Genomic DNA, 26,472 nt, shown 5'->3' on the forward strand with positions numbered 1-26,472 from the left:
TCTGTTCTTTATAGTTACAGTCCTAATTTATTAGCTGAATTTTCCAAGAGTTGCCTTCAGCATCTGTCCAACAGTGTAGTCTCCTTCCCAGTCTCCCTGTCTGTAGTGATCAAACTTAACTCCCTTTTATTTAGAGTAGTTGAGAGAATACCTGTAAGAAACACTGTTTTCCTCATGTCTTTCCTTGGGACAATCATTTACAGTCAAAATCCTCAGTGCAGATTTCTGCAACTCCTTGTTACTTTTACAGGTGCCCCTCTCATACCATGTCCACCTGAGCAAAACCCATGCCACTGATTGGATCGAGCCTACAGTCTGTGGAAACAGAAGAAAAGAAGAATGGACAGGGTTATTTCTTAAAAAGGTAGTGAATTATGTTGAACACTGTTGCATACATGCTGTTTTTATGGGCATGAGTGTATGTGTATGCACATGGCTGGAGAAGGGGGGATGTGCATGCATGAGTACACAAATGTAGTTGATAGGTGTGCCTGAAGGTGGTGTGAACGTTTTCTAGAAATCTATGCTTGAGGTTTCACCCCATAAATCTCTTTTACTGGCAGTACTCTGAAAACCAAGGGCTGTGTAATAATTTACACTACATTGTCCTTACTCTCTTGCTCCCCTTCACTTGCCTAGGATGAAAACTAAAGATTGATAGTGATGTCCCTCTGGAGGAGCCAGGGGTGTCATTCATCCCCACTCTGTCAGTCTGTCTCTCCAGAGTTTTCCTCTCACTCCACTCCTTTTGCTCCACTCTAAAGGACAGGCTTTCTGTCTCCTCTTCTTCCCCAAACCTTCTCCACTGACTCTTGAAATGTCCTTTTTGGGGCAGCCACCCTGGGTAAAGTAGGGCCAGAAGGACTTTTCAGCTGACCTAATCATAAGACTCAAAAGAAAAGTCCTCCACAGAGATCCAAACAGCTCTAGAAGTTTCCTCCTTCCTCCACTCAAAGCCATTTTAGACCAAATTTCCAAGGCTCCAGACAAGGTGAGTCCTTATATCTGTTGGTCTAAAAATAATTTCTAACTTTCAATGTTTTAACTTTTATCCTTTCCACTGTGGTTTTGGTCATATTCTCTTGAGATTGTTTTATTTCTGCCAGATAGAAAGTTCTGGGTAATGGGTAAGTATGGAAGCAGAGACAGAGAGAGCTGTACACATTCATTTTTAGTTTGTGCCTTGCAGCCGATTAGTGATATTTTTAGGTTCATAAAGAACTCAAGAATCATTTTTGTCTGTCTCTTGACCCTTCACTTCTTCCCTCCCAGTTAAACTATAATCTCTCTAGTATTCAACAACCCCCAAGCAACCATCCCCTGCTACCAAACAAAATAAAATAGACTCCATTGCTTCAATAAGCCAGTGAAACTTTGCAAACCCTCATGGATTGAAAACACCTCCTGCAGTTAGATGAACTCTCTCTGCAGCAGCTTCAGCTCTAACTCCATGTAGGCAGACCATCTCAGCATCTGCCTGCTATGGAAGAAGGAAATCCTCTCTTGGTGATTCCAAATTCTCACACCTCTTCAAAATTCAACTCCACCATCTTAATTTTTTAGAAGAAAACACAGAATGTCTTTATGATCTAAGGGTGAGGAAATATTTCTTAAAACAAGATATAAATAAATTATAATGGAAAAGATAGATACATCTGAATAGATTTTAAAAGAAAAAAAACCTGTTTCCTTTAAAGGCCTCTATGTAAAAAGTGACAATACAAGCCACAAATGGAGATTTTTGCTACTCAATGACTTACCAAGGATTTGTATACAAAACACATACAGAACTGACTTATCATCAAGAAAAGACAAACAGATCCATCAAAAAATGGGCAAAAGACATGAATAGGTCATTCACTTAAGTGGAAATTTAAATAGCGAATAAACATGGGAAAAGATGCATAGGCTCCCCAGTAATTAATAAAATACAAATTAAAACAATCTATCAGATTGGCAAAAAATTTAAAGCATGAAAATACAAAATATTGGTGAGGGTGAGGAGCAAAATTCTTGTACACGGTTAGTGAGAGTGTAATTGGCATAATCTCTTTGGAAAAAAATTTAACTTTATTTTCTAAAGTTGAAGATATGTATATCCTATCATCCAGAATTCTATTAATTCTTTGTGTGTGTGTGGTCAAAGACGTATAAAATATACCATCTTAACCTTAAGTGTACAGTACAGTAGTTGTGCAACAGATCTCTAGAACTTTTTCTTCTTGTAAAACTGAAACTTTATACCTATTGAAAAATTCTTCTTGTCCTCTTTCCCTCAACTTCTGGCAACCATCATTCTACTAATTTAGATGCCTCATAAAAGTGAAATTATGCAGGTTTTGCCTTTTTGTGACTTACTTAACTTAGCATAATGTCTTCAAGCTTCATCCATGTTGCAGCATATGACAAGATTTTCTTTTTTTCAGGCTGAATAATATTCCATTGTATGTGTATATATGCTACTATTTTTTTAAAAATATTTTATTTATTTTCAGAGAGAGGGTAAGGGAGGGAGAAAGAGAGGGAGAGAAACAGCACACCCCTAACTGGGGACTTGACCTGCAACCCAGGCATGTGCCCTGACTGGGAATCAAACCAGTGACCTTTCAGTTCATAGACTGGCACTCAATCTACTGAGCCACACCAGCTGGGCTATACTACTATTTTTATCCATTCATCTTTTGACGAACATTTAGATGGTTTCCATATTTTGGTTGTTATGAATAATGCTGCAATAAAATGGGTGTGCAAATTTCTCTCCAAGACCTTGTTTTTAATTCTGTTGGATAAATACCCAGAAATGGTAACTGTCCTATGGCAGTTCTATTTTCTAATTTTCTGAGGAATCGTCATACTGTTTGGAGGTATACTATGCAAAGTGGCAGTACCATTTTACATTTCCATCAACAGGGTACAAAGTTTCCAATTTCTTTGTATCCTCACTAGTACTGTTAGCTGTTTGTTTGTTTTTTGATAATGGCCATTCTTCAAGGAGGGAGGTAACAGCTTGTTGTGGTTTTGATTTGCATTTTCCTAATGATTATGATGTTTAGATTTTTCCGTATAGTTGTTTGCCATATGTATATCTTCTTTGAAGAAATGTCTATCAAAATCCCGTGCTCATTTTTTAATGTATTGTTTAGGAGTTTTTTTGTTGTTGTTGTCATTGAGTTGTGGTGTTCTTTATATGTGTCCTGAATATTAACCCATTATTAGGTATTTGGTTTGCAAACATTTTCTTCCAACAGATCTTTTCAATTTGTTTATTGTTTCTTTTGCTGTGCAGAATTTTTGAAGTTTGACATGGTCCCATTTGTCTATTTTGTCTTTGTTGCTATGCTTTTGGTGAAAACAGTACTCATTTAAAATAAATCTTTAAGCCAGGGAAAACTATTTATAAATCCTTACCAAATTCTGTTAAGTATGACCGACAATAGGCCAAGAGAGAGCACCCAAATCTGTTATTCCAGCCCTGATGAGCATATCTCAGTTGTCTGAGCATTCTAGCATAGGAAAAGGTTTTGGGTTTGATTCCTGGTCAGGGTACGTATTTGGGTTGCGGGCCTGGTCCGGGTTGGGGGCGTGTGACAGGCAACCAATGGATATTTCTCTCACACGTCAATGTTTCTCTCCTTTTCTTTCTTCCTCCCTCCTCCCTCTCTAAAAATAAATTAAAAAAATCTTTGTAAAAATCTGCTATACCAGAATGAGGCAATACTTATACCTAACTCTTGATTATTTATCCTGGATCAGAGATACAACGGTGTGCATATTCTGAGACAAGCATTTATATACTCACCTTGATCAATATTACACAAAAGAGGTATAGGCAGAGTTCACTCAAAATATCATTTAATCTAAAACATCAATCAGTTAATCCAAATAATAGGAAATGCGCAAATATCATTTGCATTTGTCTTTGGGGTATATTACCCTGTAACTGTAGCATATTTACTTAATGCATTTTTTCTCGCGCATTTGAAAAAGTGTTGTTAACTTCACATTCATTGCCTAGGATGGCCCAGTAGAAAACTGCTACTGGGACAGTCACTTGACAAGTGTTTATTGGCCTCTACTAACAAGATGTCAATTGTTGCTTTAAAACAGCATTATAAATGTTAAAATAGAAATATAAACAAAATGCTATGGGCACCCAGAGGAGGGAGCATCTAACTCTGTGGAGGGGGATGCATCATGTGGTCTTCTCAGAGTGGTGATTATTTAGGCAGTATTGAAAGACAAGTAAGAATTTTCCATAAGAAAGAAGCTTGTGGCCTCACCAAGAGCATGGAATAATGGGAGGCTCAATGTGGCAGCAGCCTAGCGTGAGGATGGGGAGTTGGACTGAAGGGAAATTAATGCCACATCCAAGTGCTTGGCCTTTATTCCATCAGCAATGCAGAGCCAAAGTTTGAGCAGAGGAGTGACCCAATCATATTCATATTTTAGAAAGATAATTCTTGTGGTGGTGGTAGTGGCAATGTGGAAGTTGCCTAAAGAATGAAAGTCACCTGGTAGAGAGAATTGAGGATAATTGCAAAGTTTTTAGCTTGAGAGACTGCATGGATAGTGACTCCATAAACTGAGATAGGGAAGGCAAAAGAAAGAGGCTTTGGAAAGATGATGGGTTGAAGAGCGAAAGGGAATTGGAAAGTTTTAAGAGGGTAAAGAGATTCACAGAAAGGTTTATTTTGGGTGAGAAAAATGAGAACATGGGTCAAGGACAGGTGAAAGAGGAAGGAGGAGGAGTGAGAACAGAAGTGGAGAGGTTGATCTAAAAGTAGTAGGTCATATATTCCTCTAATTAATATAAGACACTTGGAAGAAAGGCTATGTGGTTATGCTAAAGTTTAGGGGCCAGGGAGGGTGGGGGAAAGTTGTGAAAGTTAGCATTAGTTGGGAGGAAGGAGTAGAAGGGAAGCTTATCTGCTGAGGGTGTAAAGGAAATGTGGAGATGTGGCAAAATGCTATTACATGTACTTTCCCATCTGTATAATATTAATGAGATTGCGATTGTAAGCCCACAGTTACAATCTGCAGCTTAAATGCTTGCTGGTCTCATAGGTGTTCTTACCAGTCCTCAGTTATCTCAGAATCTCTTTCTTCCTAGTAGACATGGACTTTTGCAAAGCTGGTTGATACCAGAACAACTTCAGTTAGCAGATCAGTGTGATCCCCGCCACCCCATGTTTATGGTTAAATGCAAAACTGGGACAACTAAGAACTCAGACATCTGCAAAGAGTTCTTGGCCTGACTCTTCCAGTTCAGGTAATCTGATGAGTTTTTAGCAAGCTGCTTCATCATTTGAATTTTATGGAATTAGTGTAAATTCCCAAAGAAACACCTGCTTCCACTGACCATTTTTTGAGAATGTATGTCCCAGGTACTGCACTGGAAGCTGGGGCTTAAAGACCTGTAAGACACAGCCTTTGTCCCTGGGCAGCTCACAGCCTCACGGAGCAGCCTCACTGCGGTGTGCAGATGGCAGTACATGTTTACATACAATGAGATTTAGAAAACTTGGTACTCTGTTTTACTTTTAATGCAGCATTACTTCTTCTGTGTGTAGATTATTAATATAGTCAGGCTTTTTAAAATTCATACATTTTGACATAAGTGTATATTTGTAAAAAACAAAAACAGTATTACAGTCAAGAAAATAAATATATCCATCACCCCCAGAAGTTCTTTCCTGCCTCTTTGCCATCTCCCCCTCCCGCCCTCAGCCATGCCCAGGCAACCATTGACCAGACTTTGTCCCTATGGAATAGCTTGCATTTTCTAGAGTTTTATGTAAATGACATCATATAGTATGTTATTTTTATTATGTAGCAACATTCTGCTTTTGACACACCATATTAATGTAAGAAAATGTGGATAATTTTTATTTGATTTATGTATTTTTAAATATTTTATCTATTTATTTTTAGACAGGGAGAGGGAAAGAGAGGGAGAGAAAAATCAACGTGTGGTCACCGCCTGCATACCTGCACACTCCCCATTTGGGACCTGGCCCACAACCCAGGCAATGTACACTGACTGGGAATTGAACCCAAGTGACCCTTTGGTTCACAGGCTGGCACTCAATCCACTGAGCCACACCAGCCAAGGCATGGAGGGAAATATTTTAAAATAAATTAATGCTAAAGGCATTATGAATTGATTGGTCAAGTTCTTCTGGAATTACAGTATAAAATTTAAATGCATACAAACTGACCACTGATAAAAAGCAGAATATACCTTTGAGTGGGATGTAGTAGAAAATGGACAGGTTTGGGATCCATAACTACATTCACATTTAGGCTTCACCATTCCTAGAAGAGTTACATTGAATGAATCATTAACCTCTCTGAGTTTCAGTTATTTAATCCATAAAATGGGAATAACAAGGACCTATTTACTGGGTGACTGGGAGGATTCAATTAGACTTGGATATGAAAAGTGTCTCACGTTCAAATATTAGTTCCTCGTCCCTTAACTGTGATTCTTGTTTCTATGAGAATATTACTTTAGAATCATAAAGAAAGTCATCTAAGAATTATCCAACATAAAAATGGCCACTTAACAGCCTTTATGAGAACATATCTAGTGCATAGAGCTGTGTTAATCTATGTAATCTTTTTTACGACTGTGGGCTGACCTTCCTAATTCTGATTTGTCCTAACGAACACGAAAAAGAATTTAGTAGCAGTGTTCCCTGACTTCTCATTAAGGGTAGGAGAATATAGCCATGAGACCAGGGAGAAGATCAGGAAATAACCAAAGAAATGACCATGTGTAAACTCCAAAGTGGATAACTTCTACAGAGAAGAGTGAGGAAATGATGGCAGCCAAACTGAATCAAGTGGTTACTATCTGCCAGGCTCTGTGCTAAGGCTTCACCTGAATTGTTGTATTTAACTCACAACACGTCTTTGAACTAAACACTATTTTGGGGCCCATTTTGTAGATGAGGAAGTCAAGGCTTAGAGAAGTTAAGTAACTTAATCAAGTTCACATAGATGGAAGTAGCAAAGAAGAATTCACACCTACATCTCTGACTTCAGAGCTCAAACTGTTAGCTACTTCTTTTAGATCAATCCCAGATTCAAACCATGTTCCTAATTTTTGAATACCCTATTCTCTTGTGATAGGCCTTGAAGAGGTTTTCTGATCTTAGAAAGGCAGGAAAAGAAACTGCTAACAAAGTTGTGTCCTGAACTGTAGGAAAACAACCATTCACAATGATTTCTTGATGATCTTTTCTGGACTATCTGACAGTATGTTACCTATTTTAGGCCTTCCCATCCACAACCACCTATCACCCCCAACACATGCCCTTGATTTCCCTCACTCTTGGAAAATTCCTCTAGTTGTTGAATCTCAGTTTATCCCACTGAAGTGGTGGCCCTCCAGTTCTGGTTAACACCCACTTCCCTCCAGGGCTATTTGTCGAGGAAGGGGTGAGTAGGGACTTAATGACATGTTTTCCTTAACAATCTTCCAAACCTATCATCTAGGATTTATAAGCATTCATCAACAACACCCTAGCAAAGTAGGTTAGTAGGATGATCCCACTACCTGTTTAGGAATCTGGAGGACTAAGGAATTTTTACCAAGACTTGGGACTCAGAGGTTCCTCCTGTCCTGCATGGCCCTCGTAGGCTGCACAACTGTTCTGGATGCCATCTTCTCCTTACCTCTCCTCCATGCCCACTGCCATCATCTTTTTGGGAAGAAGGAAGGTTGAGTTTTGCTTTACTTCCCACAGACTAATTAAAGTCTACAAAGTACTTTGAGAACATTCAGTGTGAGGTTCTTGCCAAGACAGAATTACAGGTGGGAATGGCAAGGAATAGGAAAAGGCTAAAAGAAAGATAGTTGCATTCCTCTAAGGAAGGCTCCAGTAAGCCTCTTTCCACTATGAATCTTTTTTTCTTAACATGTAAAAACTTTTTAAAATTATATCTTATTGATTATGCTATTACAGTTGTCCCATTTTTCTTCCTTGGCCCCCCTCCACCCAATACCCCCCTTCCCTTCAGCATCCCCCCCTTAGTTCATGTCCAGGGTCATGCATGTAAGTTCTATGGCTTCTCCATGTCCCATACTATTCTTAACATCCCCCTGTCTATTTTGTTCTTACCAATTATGCTTCTTAATCCCTGCATCTTTTCCCCACTCCCTCCTTCCCCCTCCCAGCAAATAACCCTCCAAATGATCTCCATATCTATGATTCTGTTCCTGTTCTGACTGTTTGCTTAGTTTTTTTTTTAGATTCAGATGTTGATAGTTGTGATTTTGTTGCCACTTTAATGTTCATTGTTTTCATCTTCTTTTTCTTAAATAAGTCCCTTAAACATTTCCTGTAATAATAATGGCTTGGTGGCGATGAACTCCTTTAGCTTCACCTTGTCTGGGAAGCACTTTATTTGCCCTTTCACTACGAATCTTAAAGCTCTTTCTCTACTCCTTGTTCAGCCATCTCAGAGGAGTTCCTTTCCTTTCCCCTCTCACAGGCTCAGATATAAAGCAAAGTGGTACCTGAGTTCTACAGCTCCATCTGTCCTTTCTCCTTAAAATAGCACACAGACTCCTTCAGATAACACTTGCCTTATGAAAAGAAGGCAAGAGTTGTTGGCTGGATTATATCTTAGTCCAGAGCAAAGTCCTCAGATGCCGGGTGTTGATTGCTATGTTTTCTGAGCTTCAACTGTGGTTAGTTAATCATCGCTCTTGGCTTCTGACATGGGCCTTGACATGGGCACCTCTGGGGGGATTAAAAAATTGCTTTAGAGTCAGGTCCTGCCCAGGAGGAGTTCACCTGTGAAGGCAAAAGATATGCAAAAAAAAGCAACCTAAGAACAATTTACAAAGCAACACATTAATTAGGCAAATAAAATAATATTGGAGAGATTAGGTTAAACTTCTGAAAAACTCTCCACTACAACATATGTTATGGTTTTCTCCTTTGTTTGGTAAGTTTAGGAATATCCCTATGGGAAAGCAAGGGACTTTATGTTTTAATACTCATGACTTGTATTATAAAAACCTCTATTTGGGGGTCTTATAGCCTGTTTATAGCAGGTCAGTAGTAAACGGGGTGTTTCTCCCTTTCTTCTCTCATTGTCCTATAACATTTTCTGGCTCCATTTCCCTCATTCCCATATCCTGATTAAAAAAAGCTTTCTACTGTACACACCAACCTACCCTTGGGAGACATGTCATAAAACTAGCCAATATGTTGCTAGTTGAAGGTGAGAAGTATTGTTAAATATTCTTTATTGTGTAAAATGCTGACATCATGGGGCAAGGAGGACTATGATTGGGAGAGGTATTTACACCTCATAAATTCTCAGGGATTAAGTTCCACATCCTTTAAACCAAAGACTCTCAAGGCCTTTTGCCATTTTAGGGAAGGTTCTTTGTTGTCTCAATTGTCTACACTTCTGGTAGCAAGCTATGACACTGATAACCAGAATAGGAGACACTGATAGGAGAATTCTGCTGCAGTGTGGGAAGGTGTTCTCTGAAGGGTCTGATCTAGAATGAAGGGTTTCTCTAGGAGGAATGGATACCAGGAGGGGTTTGTTTCATTCTATCCTTCACCAAATGATAGAGTGAGGAGATGACCAAGCCCAAGGATTCAGAGTAACAGGAACAAGCTGGACCAAGACAAAACATTTGTGGCAAATGATTACAGAAATAGGTATCACACACAGATAATGGCAAAAAAGACAATGAATGCGACATAATCAACTCTAGCCAGAATTATATCTTCATCAGAAGAAGAAAGAAAGGAAAAGGGAACTCTCAAGTTTGGGGAAAGGAAGGTGATTATGGAAATTATCCCCAGTACCAGGTGACCCTGCAGCTGTGGTTTCAGGCCAGGAGTTGTGTTTTCAAACTTGCAAAGCTCACGCCTGCAGCCCTGGAAGAGATGGTTCTATTCAATGTGTGGGTTCAGCCAAGTTTAACAGGCCCAGTTTTCTCATTCAGCCCTATTCTACTTTACAGGCTTCCTTTCCTTCCCTACTATCTGCAGTGTGCACCTATGTTCTTGATCTTTTTTCTTAAAAACATATAAGGCTTTTGGGGCTCCACTGGATGCAGTTAAAGAAAGTAGATGAACTATATCTTAACACAGAGCAAGTTCCTCTGATAAAGAAGATCAAATAATACATTTCATAAATTAGAAATGGCAAATGGGCCAATAATAATTATTTGATACGTGGGCAGGGAGCTTGCCCTAAAACCTTCTATGGAATTCAGTGACATCAAAGAATAATAAAGAATACCAGCTCCCAGAGGCACTTACATTCTAAGTGGAGAAACAAAACACAAACCAAGACACAGAGAGCAATCACAAAGCTCACATAAGTCCAGGCAAAACCACGTAACACATGCTAGAAGAGGAGGGACTGGAGCTAGATTTAGCTCTGTTCTTCTTAACTATCATTTTTCAGCATTCACCATCAGACAGGCTCAGTGTTAGGAGGTGCTTAACATTCTTCTCTTTTAATTCTCACAAACCTTTTTGGTAGGTATTCTTACCACAGGTTCAGAGATAAGATTAAGTAACTTACCCTAGTAAGTAGGAGAGTGAATTGAAATGCTTCTGGAATAAAACCCAGACCTATGTGACTTGAAACTTGTGCCTTTAGCCACCACCCTATATTGACTCCTTCTTCAGAAGAACTTTCTACCTTGAAAGAAGTTATAAAGTCTTTCTTTGTTTAAGAAGAGGATGTACAACTTGGAGGTGGTGTTGTGAAAGTAGAGAAAAGAATTATATAAACTTCTATGTTTCAGTTGCCTGATTGGTCCTCCCAGCTCTTAAAAACAAAAACAAAAAACTACAAGTTCAAGTGATACAAGCTTCTGGGAGCCTTGGGCTGAAAGGTGCTTTGAGAAATCTTTCTCCTGACTCCACATTCCTCTTTAGACTCTGTGCAGTTCACTTTCGGCAAGTGGATGAACTACATCTTAAGACAGAGCAAGCTCCCTTCACATAGAAGATCACACGAAACATTTCACGAACCTCTAGATTGTTTACTCTTCAATTGTTTAGTCTTTCATTGTTTCAGTGGGCTCAGTAAAATTAACAGAAAGGGTTATTCTTGGGATCTTCACTGACTTCCTGGAATGGCATTTTTTCCACATGCTGCTGCAAGAAAAGCATGAGTGCTTTATATACGCTCTGTGGAACATAAAACTGTGAAATGGTCACTGTCCTCCAAGAACATATGCCCTCATATATAGATAATTATAATAAAAGCAGGTTTAAACATGGGAGCAGTATAGAAAGAGCTTGGAGTCCTTAGTACCAAGAGTTTCTTCAGTCAGTGATATTTACCCAGATGCTAATGGAACCACAATCTGTTTGAGAAAGTCTGAAACAAGAAGGCAGGGCACTTGGGTGCTATGCTCCATTTGTGCTTCCAGATCATTCTCTCCAGGAATTCATGGAATATTTACTGGGCACTTGTAAGGTGCAAGACTGGGAATACAGAGATGGTTGTGATATGACCCTGCCAGCACAGTGCTCACACACACAGTGGTAGCCATGTCCAACTTCAGTAAGGAGTTTTATTCAGGAATGGGGTGGGGGAGTGCAGGGATTAATGCTAAGACTGTTGAGTCAACAGTTTCTCCACCCCCACTTCCTCAGAAAGTGGGGGAGTTGTAGGAAACCACATGAGTTTCACTAATCCCCCATCAATAGCACCCACTGCATTACTGGCCTCATTATTTCTTAATAGGACTTCGTTGATTACAGACTACTTAATTACAGTGACAGGCTACTTCTTGGGGGGGGCTGGGGAAAGAAAATAAAGGTGAGGAGGTATGGGGGGGACCAACCCCCACTATCCAGGGCAGGGTGAGGAAGAAATCTCTGACCAGCAATATTGGCTTTCTCACTACCACCTTCCCCCCAAATAAAACCTCCAGGAATAAGGGGGAAAAATCAATTTCCTCTTACAGCTGTTTTCTTAATATCACTTTCTTCATTAGGCTTTTAAAATATCTGGTAATTAGAGAGAAACTGAAATATTGTGTCACTATTGAACCACAATATAATATAATTCTTGGCACACAGTAAATACCTAATAGGTATTCCTTGAATAAATAAAAGATTCCAGAGAGACAAACTAATGGGGGCAAAGGCAAACAGAGAGAGCAAACTGATCTGTTGGGCTACTTAAATCAAGTGGCCCTTTCAGAAAAGCACTCCCCTCCCCCCTAAAACCACCAATTGTATGACAGAGTTGACAACTCCAGAAGGTACTTTTAGCATTATACATATGCATTTAGTGACCAAAAGAGAGGAACAAAGAAGGGGGAAGAGCTTTTTTCTAGGTATATATAGATAGCCATCCTGAAAAGGCCGAGGTCCAGAGAACAGAGAAGAGGCAAGGTGAAATAAGCAAAACTAAACCAGCTACAGGTCAGAGAAATTGGTGTGGGTCAGAATGGGCATTTCAGGCAGTAGGCAGAGGAGACTTGGGGCTGGTGAATCGGGCTACATCCATTTCAAGTAACATGATAGTTCTTTTGTGGCTTTGAACTGACCTTACCTTGCCATCCCTGCCATACCTATTCTAGGCACTCAATAGTCTTGGTTTTATCTCAGGCAACTCTTGATCAGCTGTGCTAATAAAATGAAGTTGACCATGAAATATTAGAGATTAGCAGACTAATCTTTAAATTTGGTTTTGCCCAAGGAGTTATACCTTTGCAAATATGATTTACATAAGCATTCATTGGAAAGGGTGTGCAAGGCCAATTCTGGGATGACTGAGGTAGGGCAGCCAAGATGCATGCTGACAGGCAAGGAACAATCAAGTTATGATTTTAAATTTCCCAAGGACAGCTTGCACACCAATTCGTAAGAGCTGACTATTTGTATGTACATCCTAAACTATATAACTTATGGATATTTTTCTAATGTTTAATCTTTCATTTGCCATATTCAATATCAGATGTAGATATGTCTCAGGGGTCTTTCTCCTTTTATATAAACTGGCTTATTCCTTCATCTGATAGAGTATTAAACTGTCTATAAAACTCCCTAAATTAATCACTCAGTAGTTTACACATAATAAACATGTGAACTGTCTTAGTTAATTGGCTTAAGAAATTGTTTTCATCCCCAGAATCATTTTTTTCCTCTCTCACAGTTCCCCTGTCACCCTGAGCTAATGACATAAGCATGAAAAATTCGTTCTTTAAAAAAAAAAGATTTTATTTATTTATTTTTACAGAGAGGAGGAGGGAGGGAGAAAGAGAGCGAGAGAAACACCAATATGAGACAGAATCATCAATCGGTTGCCTCTCTCACATGCCCCATCTGGGGACTGGGCCCATAACCCAGACATGTGTCCTGACTAGGAATCAAACTGGCATCCTTTTATTTTGCAGGACAACGCCCAACCAACTGAGCCACACAGGCCAGGGCAAAAAAATTGTCCTTAACAAATGCTGGATTCATATCCAAAATTTAGAGCAAGACTTTAAATATGAATTTAAGAAATAATTCACTGACTTGGAGAATCATCAAATGATGTATAGGTCAATCACTTCTGAGTTGACTACCTTACATCCAGGGAGTAGAGGGCAAATCCAGAGGCAGCAGATAAAGTCCCCTTCCACAGGGAGAGATCAGTCCCATGGGGGAGATGGGATGGCACTCATGACACAGGGACCAAGGTACAGAGATACAAGGACAGAACAGGAGGCACTTTACTGAACTTCAGGGGAAAGTGCTAAAAAAATGTGAAGAAACTAAATAGAGAGAAATCAAGCCAGGGAGTAAAGGATTAAAATGTGTGAGATTCCTGTGTGTGTGTTTTGCAAGAAGCAGCAGGAACGGGTGGTGAAATAGGAGTGACCTGATATCTGTGGAGAGAATGGAGGAGAGTCCTAAGTCTGGTGAGGAAGCCTAGGAGATGAAAGGCAGGAAAGAGTGCTGTAAAAGATGGCGAAAACTAGGTCACAAGCCTTCTATCCTCTCTGTCTATCCAAATCCCCACTCACCGTGGATGGGCAGGACAGTAGCTTTTTGCAAGGCTATTTAACCCCGTTGAAATATGTCTTCAGGGTTCAGAGAATGAAAAAGAGTGGACTCACTTACGTCATGGCTCTGAGCCTCTGCTGAGGAACACTTAGGAGTTAAGTCCACTCTAACATGAAATGATGGGTACTGGGAGTTAACCCTCTTCAACATGTAATGAGCTTCAAATCTCTGAAGACTTATTATTTGTAGGACCACCGGCAACTATTCTTCATTCTTTCTGAGGAAATAAAAACCACAAGGAAATAGAATGGAGCTACAGAAGCAGGGATTGAATTGGACAGAGAAAACATTTCCTGAGCAGAACAATCCCCTTCTCTGGTAGCCTTTAGGGCAGTCTTTACCATGTCCACCCACCAAGATGACCGAGATGCCAATTATTTGAGCTTGTTAGAAAACAGTGCTAAATGCAATATCTTTTTGTTCAAACATTTCTTTATCTATAAAATGGGTAAAATTATGATGTTTCACAAAGGTGATATGTGAGAAAATGCACAGCCCCATGAGAGGCCCCTAGTAGACAGAGTGTGTGTGTGTGTTTGAGAAATCATTTCCTTAGTAAATATTGATCCTTTTTTGGCTCCCCCTCAGTTTTCTTAAATGTAAAATGGGTGTTGACTGCTTCCTTCAGAGAGTCTGGTATGAAGATCAAAGGGGCTCAGTGGATGGAAAATGTTTAGAAATTGTAAACCACCACACACACAGTTAGAATCTCTATGAAGGTGTTTTACCAGTTGCCAATATATGCAGACCCCTTTTATTCCAGGTCAGCGTCTTTGTTTCACGAACACAGGCTATATCCATAACACCTGCCAAATGGTGCAAAAAAAATACTCCTGCACTGGTGAAAAAAAAAATAAATAAATACACCCCATCCCCAAATGCAAATTTCTCTGATGGCTGCTTAGACTTAGCATGTAAGATGAAAGATCATGAGCTACGAGTCAGGCCTGAGTTCAAATCCCAACACCACTATCAATATCTTTGAACCTTGATTTCCATATTTGCAAAATGAAAATAAATACTATCTACCATTTGGATTGTTTTAAAGTGTTGATAAAATAAAACACATAAAAGGCCTGGCCTATTGAGGATGGTCTTTTGAGTATAGTTCTCTTCCTCCTTCCCCAGTGTAGCCTGGTTTTGACAAACAACTTTGTTGCTTCAGTGAGCTCTCTTCTTTTCTTTTTAAAAATGGTACTGATGCCCTGGCTGGTGTGGCTCAGTGGACTGAGCACCAGCCTGCAAACCAAAGGGTGGCCAGTTTGATTCCCAGTCAGGGCACATGCCTGGGTTGCAGGCCAGGTCCCCAGTAGGAGCTTGAGAGGCAACCACACATTGATGTTTCTCTCCCTCTCCTTTTCCGTCCCTTCCCCTCTGTCTAAAAACAAATAAATAAAAACTAAAAAAATTTAAATGATACTGGTGTGTCTGCAGAAAAGTGAGTCTTTCAATGATGGTTTTAAGGAAAACCCTGTGTTGAGTGCAGTGCAACCCTGTGTGGGGCAGAAACGAGTGTATTCATTGGGTTTTTAAGTTGTTAAACTATATATTACACTGGAGACAGGGAAGATGACTTCATAAGTCTGTCATCATGACTGCATTTCTCTTTATTAAACTTTATGTCCTAAACTGGATTAAAAGCCAAACCCAGCTTTACCCAACCCCACTGAAAATGTATGCATATCAAAATAGTGATTAGAGGACACAGGGTGAGGACTGTGGCCCAGAAAACCCGAGACTTTCAAATCATCTATTTATGATACAGACGCCATAAGCCCCCACCCTAACGTCTTAAGGAGCACTAGAATGGACTCTCATTCCCCCATTTCCTCACTGCAGGAAGGGAACCTTTACTCACTTCCCTCCCCGGGTCCCCAGGTCCACAAACTTGCAGCTAACTTTTAAATTTGCCCTAATTTTTGGCATATACAAGAATAGTCAAGCCATTACCAAAGACCTTCTCATTCTTCTACCTTATTATCTCTCAGATTCTCATCTTCTCAATTCTGATTTCTTGACTCTAGAAATCAGATCCCAGAGCAGATATATATGCTAACACTTTATTGAAGAATGCAATCCTGGGAAGCAAGAGTGGAGGATAAGGAAGAACAAAGCAGGAAAAAAGAAAGAGGAATGTATTACATAACTGGTCATTGCTTCTGGAAAAGGTGGTTGCTTCACATGAAAGGATATTTTCAGAGGGGCCATGTGAAACAACTGCATCCCCAGCTATCTGTGTAGGGGAAGAACGGGGAATGATTTCACTGCTATCTCCCATTATTCAAGTTTTGTCCTTGAGGTGTTAACTATCCTGCACTTCTGGGTCTTGTATGCATACTGCTGTGCAGAACCTTCTTAAGCATCAATGACAACCCCAAGCTGCAGGACAAAAAATGGATAGCATAGGTGTGAGATGAGGCCACTCTGTGTGTGCCCAGAGGCTACACGAGGTACTTTGTTCAGCTGTAATCAATACCCTGGACCTCCCAGCAACACGAATTTCAGCCAGAAGGCAGGGCAAGACATGGATCTGGCCAGATGTGGCCCAGCAACTGAATCTGGCATATCTTCTTACCATTGGTATAGTCCTAAAAATGATCTAGAATCAAATTGGTTATGGCTAGATCATTTCAACAGATCCCTAGCCAGCTTTCCTGTCTCTAGGCCTTCGCTTCTTTAAAATAAGTAGTCACTGATAAGAAACCAACCATACATAAAAGTTGTTTGCATGGGGTTCCCATGTTATGCAATCGCTACTGTTTTCATCATATCAAATCAAAGCTCCTCAGTTTGGCCTTAACTCACCTCTTGTGCTGCATCCCCCTCCCTCTCACTCAACCTCTTCCCCCTCCATCTAATGGCTTTCTAAATGGAATCTCTTCTCTGGTTCAAGTTCTCTGCTTCCTCTCTTTCTTACATGACATACTCATGCAAAGCCTCAGGCCTTTGTTTCAAAAATGCCTTTCTCCTCTCCAGTAACTTAAACTTCTCTCCTTATAAAAATAATAATAGTTAAAATTTTTTGGATATTTATGATGTCAGGCATTGTGCTAAAGTATTGGCACATATCATCTGTTAACATTTTAAAAATCTATGGCAGGTGCTATTTTATCTGCATTTTACAAAGGAGTTAACTGCTATTTAGAAGATTAGGCATTTTGCCCAATATTATCTAGCTAATGAATTGCACAGCAATGAGTTAACCTTTGGTTTGTCTAAATTCCATGTAAAACTCCATGTTTGCAGGAAGATTTTCCTTGTTAACTCAACCCAATAGTGACAAATCTATTGCCCTGTGACTGCTCAGCAGTTACGCATATAGTTTCATTATGCTGCTTTGTCACTTTTGAAACACAACTTTATTTAGCACACTACTGTTCTTGAGTCTTTTGTTGTTGCTGTTTGTGTGTGTGTGTGAGAGAGAGAGAGAAAGACAGAGAGACAGAGCAAGCTTTCTCAAACTAGACCCTAGACTGAGAGATCTGAAAGACAGTGATGATATTTCTTCTATATCCATCTCTGTTATTAAAGGGCAGGGGTCTGCACTTTGGCACTGGGAACACAAGAATACTAGAATGATTATGGAGCAATGTTCAGAGGTGATATTTTTCCTAAATGTCACTAGTTCCTTTACCTGATATTTTATCTTTCTTCAAGATATTTTCCTTGCTTTCTTTTTTTAAACTTTATTTTTATTGTTTACTCCATTATAGATGTCCCCATTTCCCCTCTGCTTTGCCCACCTCTACTTGGTACTTGCTGCCGCACCTTTCCCTCAAGCCATCACCACACTGTTGTCTGTGTCTACAGGTTATGCATATGTGTCTTTGGCTTATACGTTCACCTTTTTTTCATCAAGTCCCTCCTTTCAGATGTGACTTCAGATGTTTGTACAAAACAATGGCATGGTCACACATAGGAAAAGAACCCACTCCTAGATTTTTCTCCCTAAGACAAAATTAAGGATGGCTTAAGGAAGAGATGAGGGGCTAATTTATGAGAATAGTGATCATCATGTACAAAGATAAAATCTAGAGGGTAAGATATGATGAAAATCGTTTAAGTCAAGAATATAATTGTGGGGGAATATAATATTTACCAAATCTTGAAATAATGGGGATTTTCTGGATGTATTTTCTGTTTGGTTTTTAATCTAATTCTTTGGTAATGACTGTAGTGGTCAGAGAGTGTAGTCTGTATGATTTCAATCCTCTTAAATTTAGTAAGGCTTGTTTTATAGCCCAATAAATGGTCTTTCTTGGTAAAAATCCATGTGTACATGAAAATAATATACATTCTGCAGTCACTGGGGGTAATATTCTATGAAGGAAAACTAGGTCAAATTGGTTAGTAATGTTATTCAAGCCTTTTATATCCTTACTAATATTCTGACCATTTGTTCTATTAGTTCTTGAGAGACAATAGTTAACATCGCCAATTATAATTGTAGATGTGTCTATTTCTTTTTACAGTTATGGTAGTTTTGTTTCATATATATATATATAAAAGATTGTATTTATTTGTTTTTTAGAGAGGGGGAAGGGAGGAAGAAAGAGAGGGAGAGACACATCAACGTGCAAGGGATCAATCGGTTGCCTCTCTCACACCCCCAACTGGGGATCCCCCACAAACCAAGGATGCGCCCTGACCAGGGATCAAACTGGTGACTCTTTGGTTCACAGGCCTGCACTCAATGCACTGAGCTACACCAGTCAGGGTGCTTCATATATTTTGATGCTCTGTAATTTGCCAACTACTGAATACTTATTTATTATTATTATGGTCTTTTGATGATCTGAACCTTTTATTATCATGAAATATCCCTCTTCATCTCTGGTACTATTCCATATACTGAAGTCTACTTTGAGATTAATATAGTATTTCCAGTCTTCTTGTGATTTGTGTTGGTATACCACATCTTTGCTCACTGTTTTACTTTCTTTTTTTTTAAAGAATTTATTCATTTATTTTTAGAGAGAGGGGAAGAGAGGGAGAGAATCATTAATGTGTGAGAGAGACATCAATCAGTTGCCTCTTGCACGCCCCCAGCTGGGGACCTGGCCTGCAACCCAGGCATGTGCTCTGAGTGGGAATTGAACTAGTGAGCCTCAGGTTCACAGGCTAGCACTCAACCCACTGAGCCACAGCAGCCAGGGTTGTTTTACTTTCCATCTATCTGTATCTCTATATTTAAAATGTAGATGACATATTGTTTGGTCATGATTTTTTAAATTATTACTGACAATTACTACATTTACTTAGAATATTTTAGCCATTTATGGTTTATGTAATTATGAATATAATTGAAGTTAAGTCTATTCTTTCCATCTATTCTTTGTTTCCTCTTTCCTTTTTTAAATTAATTAAGTTTTAGGATTCCATTTTTATCTTCCTTACTGGCTTAATAACTGTGCTTTTCCATGTTATTATTTTATTGGTTGCTCAAGGGTTTACAATATGCATCTTTAACTATCAAAGTTTATATTCAAAGAATATTGTACCATTTCATATATAATGTAAGAACTTTCCAAGTGTTTACTTCCATTAACTTAGTGCTATTGTTGTCATGCATTTTAGTTCTATGTGTGTTATAAGCCCAACAATACATTGTTATTATTTTTGTTTAAACAGCCAGGTATCTTTTAAAGAAATTTTTAAGACAAGAAAAATTCTTTTATTATTTACCCACATATTTATGATTTCTGGAACTCTTTTAAATCTAAGTTTCTATCCACCATCATTTTTCTTCAGTCTGACAAACTTCCTTTAACACTCAGAATTCACTCAGCTTCTGTTTGTCTGGAGGGAAAAAAAAAGTCTTTATTACATCTTCACTTTGAAAAACATTTTCACTGGATATAGAATTCTATGTTGCCACATACTTTAACATTTTCAAAATGTTCTTCTAATGTCTCCTGGCTTACATTGTTTCTGGCAAAACATCTTTAGTAATTTTTATCTTTTTTTGTTTCCTTAGTTTGAATGTCTTTTCCTTATTTTAATCTGCCTCTCTGACTGCTTTTAAATTTTTATCAGTTTGATTTGGATGGGCCTTGATGTAATTGTCTTTCTGTTAGCCAGCTTGAGATTTACTGAGCTTCTTGAATCTGTAGGTTTATAGTTTTTATCAAAGTAGGGGGAAATTGGCCATTATATCTTCAAATATTTTTTGTCAGTGTCATTACATGGATGTTAAAGTACTTGATATTGCCTTTTGGTCACTGAGGGTCTTTCTTTTTGCCTTTCAGATTTTTTTTCTGTGTGTCTTTCTTTGTATGTTTTCCATGTTTTTAAGCTCACTGATCTCTTCTTCTGTAGTGTCTAGTCTGCTTTGAAGTCCATCCAGTAAAATTTATGAATTTATGAAGCTAGACTTAATGATATTCTATTTTCATTTAGAGAAATTCCATTTTTTAAAATATCTCTACTTTTGCCTTCTTTATGTTCATGTCTTCCATTAAATCTTTGTGCATAGTCTAATCACTGTTTTAAGGTCTTTGTCTACTAATTACATCATCTTTGTCTTTTTTTAGATCTGTTTCTATTCACTGATTTTCTTTTTGTTTATGGATCAAAATTTGCTGCTTTTTGTGTGTGTGTAGTGATTTTTTATTGAATCCTGATATTTTGAATGTTACACTGCTGAGTATTTGGATTCTGTTTACTCTTTTTAAAAAGTGTTGAAGTTAGTTTTGACAAACATTAAGTTACTTGAAGACAAGCTTTATCTTTTTGAGGCTTGTTTTTAAAGGTTTTTTTAGGGATGAGTCTGGGCTTGTTTAACCTTCATACAAAGGTATCACCCTTCTGAAGTCCTGACTGATTACCTAGATGTTGTTCAATGGCATATCTACTTTGCATGGATGGAATTTGAGTGTTTCCCAGCCCTGCGTAAACTCTAGGAATTGTTCAACTTACACTTATCTGTCATTCTTTGTTCAGAAACATGGAATTTCACCTTACCCATGCACAGATTAGTATTCAGCCTAAGCTTTCAGGAGACTGTACACAGATTTCTAGAGCTCCTTTTCTGTATAGTTACCTCATCTCAACTATTCTAACCTACCAGTCTAGCTGCCTCAGCTTCCCTGAACTCCAATTTCTATCTCCTTAACATAGAATGACCACCGTATTCTGCTTGATGCCCCCTCTCTCTGCTGCTGCTGTTTGAAAATTGCCTCCAGGTTGGAATCCAGGCTGACCAGAGGGTTCACCTTGTTTGTTTCCTCTCTCTCAGAGATCATGGTGTGCATTGCTTCTTATCCCAATGTCTCAAAACAGGTTTTCATATATATATTTCCTGGTTGTTTGTAGTGGGAGGACAAGTTCCATATCATTACTTATTTGTGATCTGAAGCAGATCTTTTAACCTGGCTCCTTATTTTCTTTATCTCTTCATTTTTCATGTTCTACCATTTCATTAGCACATGTTAGATGTGGATTTATTTTTATTTATCTTGCTTAGGATTTACTGGGCTTCCCAGTGACTTTAATTGGTTTTAGAAAATTGTATCATTACCTCTTTAAATACTGTCTCTCCACTATCCTTTCTCTCCTTTTGTTTTGGAACTTTAATGTGTAGTAGGTCTTCTTGATATGTCTTCCAAATCTCCTAAGCCTCATGCATATTTTCATATTTTTGTCTCTCTGCTGCATTTCATAATTCTTCTGACTTTCCTTCTAGTTTATTAATTTCCTCTTCAACTGTATCCAATCTGCTCTTAGATCCATTCTATTTGATTCTGTTTCAAATCCACTAGGTCATTTTTCATATTTTCTTTTCCCCTACAACTATTTGCAAACTTGTTTTATAATATATGCCTGATAATATCAATGTCCAAAGTCATTGTGAATCTGTTTCTGCTGTCTATTGTTTTTGCTGATTCTCATTTATGGTACCTTCTCTCTCTGTGTGCTTGCTTATTCATTACATTTAAAGGATTACTTGTGGCCCTGGCTGATGTGGCTCAGTAGATTGAGTGTTGCCCTGTAGACCAAAGGGCCACCAGCTCAATTCCTGGTCAGGGCTCATGCCTGGGTGGGAGGCCAGGTCCCCAGTTGGGGGTGACAGGTCAATGTAACTCTCACATATCGATGCTTCTCTCCCTCTCTTTCTCCCTCCCTTCCACTCTCTGAAAATAAAATAAAAATAAAAATAAAGAAAGAATTACTAGTGGCCTTGGCCAGGACTTGGTGAGAGCATCATCCCATAAACCAAAAGTTCATGGGTTCTATTCCTGGTCAGGGCACATGTCCAGGTTGCGAGTTTGGTCACCAGTTAGGAGGCAACCAATTGGTGTTTCTCTTCCTCTCTCTCTTCCTCCCTTCCCCCTCTCTAAAATCAATAAGCATGTCCTTGGGTGAGGACAAAAAGAAATTACTTGTGAGGATTTTTAAAGCTTAGGATGAAGGTGCCTTCAATGAGGGAGAATTTGTATTTGTCTTTGCCAGATACCTAGAAAAATACTTGTCTGGACTTCTGGCCAAGATGGAGGAGTAGGTAGATATCCTTTGCCTCCTTGCACAACCAAAAGGACAACAACAAATTGAAAAACAATATATAACCAGAACTGCCAGAAAAATCAAACTGTATGGAAGTCTGGCAACCAAGGAGTTAAAGAAGAAACATTCATTCAGACTGGTAGGAAGGGCAGAGATGGGCAGCCCAGGCAGAGAGGACATGAGGCAAGGTGGCAGCTAGAGGACTGGGCAGTCCCACATTTGCGTGCAGCTAATCCAGGAGGAACAACTAGAAAGCAAGACAGACCACACAGCCCAGGGTTCCAATGCAGGCAACGAAAGCCTCAAAATCTCTGGCTGTAAAAACCTGTGCAGGTAGCAGGGGTGAGAGAAACTCCCAGCCTCACAGGAGGGTTCATTGGAGAGACCCACAGGGTCCTAGAACAAACACAAACCCACCCACCCAGGAATCAGTGCCAGAAGGGCCCAATTTGCTTGTGGGTAGCAGAGGAAGTGACTGAAAGACAGTGAGAGCCCAGCAAGCAGCATCGTTCCCTCTTGGACCCCTCCTCCACATACAGCACCACAACACAGCCACATGGGTGGCTCCGCCCCTTATGACTTAACAGGTGGGCAGAGACAAAGAAATATGGCCTAAATGAAAGAACAGATCAAAGCTCCAAAAATAGAACTAAATGATAAAGAGATAGCCACCATATCAGATGCAGAGTTCAAAACATTGGTAATCAGGATGCTCACAGAAATGGTTGAGTAAGATGGCAAAATAGAGGAAGAAGTGAAGGCTATGCAAAGGGAAATAAAGGAAAATGTACAGGGAATCAACAGTGAAGGGAAGGAAACCGGGACTCAAGTTAATGATTTGGAGCAGAAGGAAGAAATAAACATTCAACCAGAACAGAATGAAGAAACAAGAATTTTAGAAAGAAACAAGAATGAAGAAAAATATGAGGAGAGGCTTAGGAACCTCCAGGACAACTTCAAATATTCCAACATCCGAATCATAGGGATGCCAGAAGGAGAAGAGGAAGACCTAGAAACAGAAAACTTATTTGAAAAAATAATGAAGGAGAACCTCCCCAATCTGGCAAAAGAAATGGACTTCCAGGAAGTCCAGGAAGCTCAGAGAGTCCCAAAGAAGTTGGACCCAAGGAAGCACACACCAAGGTACATCATAATTACATTACTCAAGATGAAAGATTAGGAGTGAATCTTAAAAGCAGCAAGAGAAAGGAGACAGTTACTTACAAAGGCATTCCCATAAGGCTATCAGCTGATCTCTCCAAAGAAACCTTGCAGGCAAAAAGGGGATAGAAAGAAGTATTTGAAGTCATGAAAGGCAAGGACCTACATCCAAGATTGTTCTATCCAGCAAAGCTATCATTCAGAATGGAAGGGCAGATAAGATGCTTCCCAGATAATGTCAAGTTAAAGGAGTTCATCATTGCCAAGCCCTTATTGTATGAAACATTAAAGGGACTTTTCTAAGAAAAAGAAGATGATCAAAAATATGAACAGTAAAATGACAAAATAACTCACAACTATCAACAACTGAACCTAAAACAAAAAACAAAAACAAACTAAGCAAACAACTAGAACGAGAACAAAAATCACAGAAATGGAGATCACATGGAGGGTTATCATTGGGGAGGGGAAGAGCATAAGTGATAGGTACAAAATAGACAGGGGGAGATTAAAAATAGTATAGGAAACTGAAAAGCCAAAGAACTTATATGTATGATCCATGAACGTGAACTAAGGTGGGAGGGAGCTGCAGGGCAGAAGGGAATAAAGGGGAGAAAAAAATTGGGACAACTGTAATAGCATAATCAATAAAATATACTTTAAAAAATTTTAAAATATTTGTCTGGAATAATTTTAAACTAAATTCAAGGTTTGAGGTTTTCCCTGATTACCCAGGTAATGTAAATTTGGGCTGCGAATCAACCTGGCTTATAATTTTTCCTCCTGCTCTGCTCAGCACCAAGGAAAATCTCTTGTAGTCCTTGAGGGTGGCAGAGGACTAGGAGGAGGTGGCAGAAAGGCTAGGTGTACCTCTGTTTCACCTGTATCCTGAAGGTGTAACCCTTTGAGCCTTCAGTTTAATATAAGGAGGGTCTTTTATTAGACTCCCCACTTTGAGCCAGCTCTGAGTTTTGACTTCTGAGAACATCCATCAAACCCAGAGTTCAAGCTTACCTTGATCAGCAAATACTTTCTGGTCTAAGGGACCTCTCTGTTCCACTTACTACTTTGAGCTTTCACTTTCATTAGATTTGGCCCATTATTCCCTTACTGTCTTGCCAGATCTTTGGTGCTTTTAAGATATTTTAAATATTTTGTACAGCATCTTAGTTGTATATTTATGCAACAGGAAAGTTGATTCAAATAACCTAGCCTATCATGTTTCCAGAAACTGAAGTGGCTTTAGTTTTTAGTTAAAATAAAAAATTCTATCAAATAGTCTCTATAAGCAATCCAAACCAGCACTGTTTGGGTTTTTTTGTTTGGGAGTGGGGGTTGTTTGTTAGTCGCTTTGCTGTTTTTGCTGGCTAATATGTCTTCTCCAAAAATAACCTATTTTTTAAAAAATCAAGTAATTGAGAACATATTCTATAATATGAGACCTTGTAAGGATTCAAACATAAAGCAATTTTCTCTTATTGAGGAATTATTTGGAGAAGATAAAACTTCACCTTATATTTAGGAAAATATGATATATAAAGAGTATTTTACAATACCTAGCATAGGTTAAGTATTTAATAAATATTAGCCTTCCCTACCTATCTCTCCTCTAGCTCTTCAGGGACTCCTCTTTTTAAAAAATCTAAGTAATCCAGTTGTTTAAACTAATATGAGTCTGTTCCTGCTTAGGGTAAGTGGCATGGTCAGCATGACATTTCTTTAAAGCTCTTCTAATCCACAGTAATAATCACATAAATGGCTCTCTCTCTCTCTCTCTCTCACACACACACACACACACAGAGCCACATAACCTTATAAATTTCTGGGTTTTATGGCCTTTTATTTCACAAGGATTGTTATGAAGCATAACAACCAATATATCATAGAAGAAACTTGAGTTCCATTTAAAAATAAAGACTTTTTTTGGTTCCAGATAGAAATAGTCTTCTTTTTACTCACATAGGATTTGAGAATTTCGAAGAAAGAAATGAGTCAGAACTTAATGTAGTTTCTTTAATGAGAGTGACTTTAATGAGAGTGGGCCAGGCTTTTTACAGTAGAATAGCATATGTCTAGGATATCAGGCCACTGTGCAGAGGCTGTAAGGCATATGCCACAGCCACTTCCCTACCCTCTAAAACATATCACAGCAATTTTTGTAAGATTGTAAGAGGGTAAGAGGTGCAGGACCCTTTCCCCATCCTCTCCTACTCTCCTATTCACTACAAATTACCAATCATTACCACCAGCACCACCTACACATTAGAATAGCTTTTTTTCCTATCAATTTTGTACCTCTTTCTCTCCTTCTCCCTCTCTCCCCCCACCTCTCAAATGGAAATTTATTTCTCACAGTTCTGGAGGCTAGAAGTCTAAGATCAAGGTGTTAGCATGCTTGGTTTCTTCTGAGGCCCCTCTCCTTGGCTTGTAGATGGCCATCTTCTCCCTGTGTCTTCACATGGTCCTTCCTCTCTGAGTTCCAATTATGTCTTTTAATTCATTCCTTTTCTATTCTGTGATTTCCCCACTTATAGAGTTCTGTCCATGATACTGGAGAAGACTGAGAAAGAGAGAAAAACACAAATTCATAACATTTTTCAAGTTTGAAGAATTCTTAGAGATGCCCTGGTTTAATTTTTCTTTTTTTAATTTTTTAAAGCTTTTTATTGTTGTTCAAGTACAGATGTCTCCATTTCCTCCCCACCATTCCCCTCACCCCAGTTATCCCTACTTCCCACCCTTGATCCTAACC

At 38.9% G+C, this 26,472-nt stretch overlaps 1 long non-coding RNA gene across 4 annotated transcripts in view; it reads right to left on the minus strand.

Annotated features, from left to right (window-relative positions):
• Positions 1–4,316: 4,316 nt before the first annotated feature.
• The window catches only part of LOC123478191 (uncharacterized), an 82,608-nt gene continuing 60,452 nt past the window's right edge, over positions 4,317–26,472 (minus strand). For 2 of the 4 annotated variants that reach the window (XR_006653338.2, XR_006653337.2), the window contains one exon: positions 25,553–26,280. This is a non-coding gene — a long non-coding RNA (uncharacterized lncRNA). Of the gene's footprint in view, positions 8,805–14,114; positions 14,275–25,552; positions 26,281–26,472 lie in introns of those variants that run through there. The other 2 variants (XR_008426547.1, XR_008426546.1) reach the window with 2 other exon arrangements.

This window comes from Desmodus rotundus, chromosome 3, assembly GCF_022682495.2.
Source record: "Desmodus rotundus isolate HL8 chromosome 3, HLdesRot8A.1, whole genome shotgun sequence".
NCBI classification, from domain to species: Eukaryota; Metazoa; Chordata; class Mammalia; order Chiroptera; family Phyllostomidae; genus Desmodus; species Desmodus rotundus.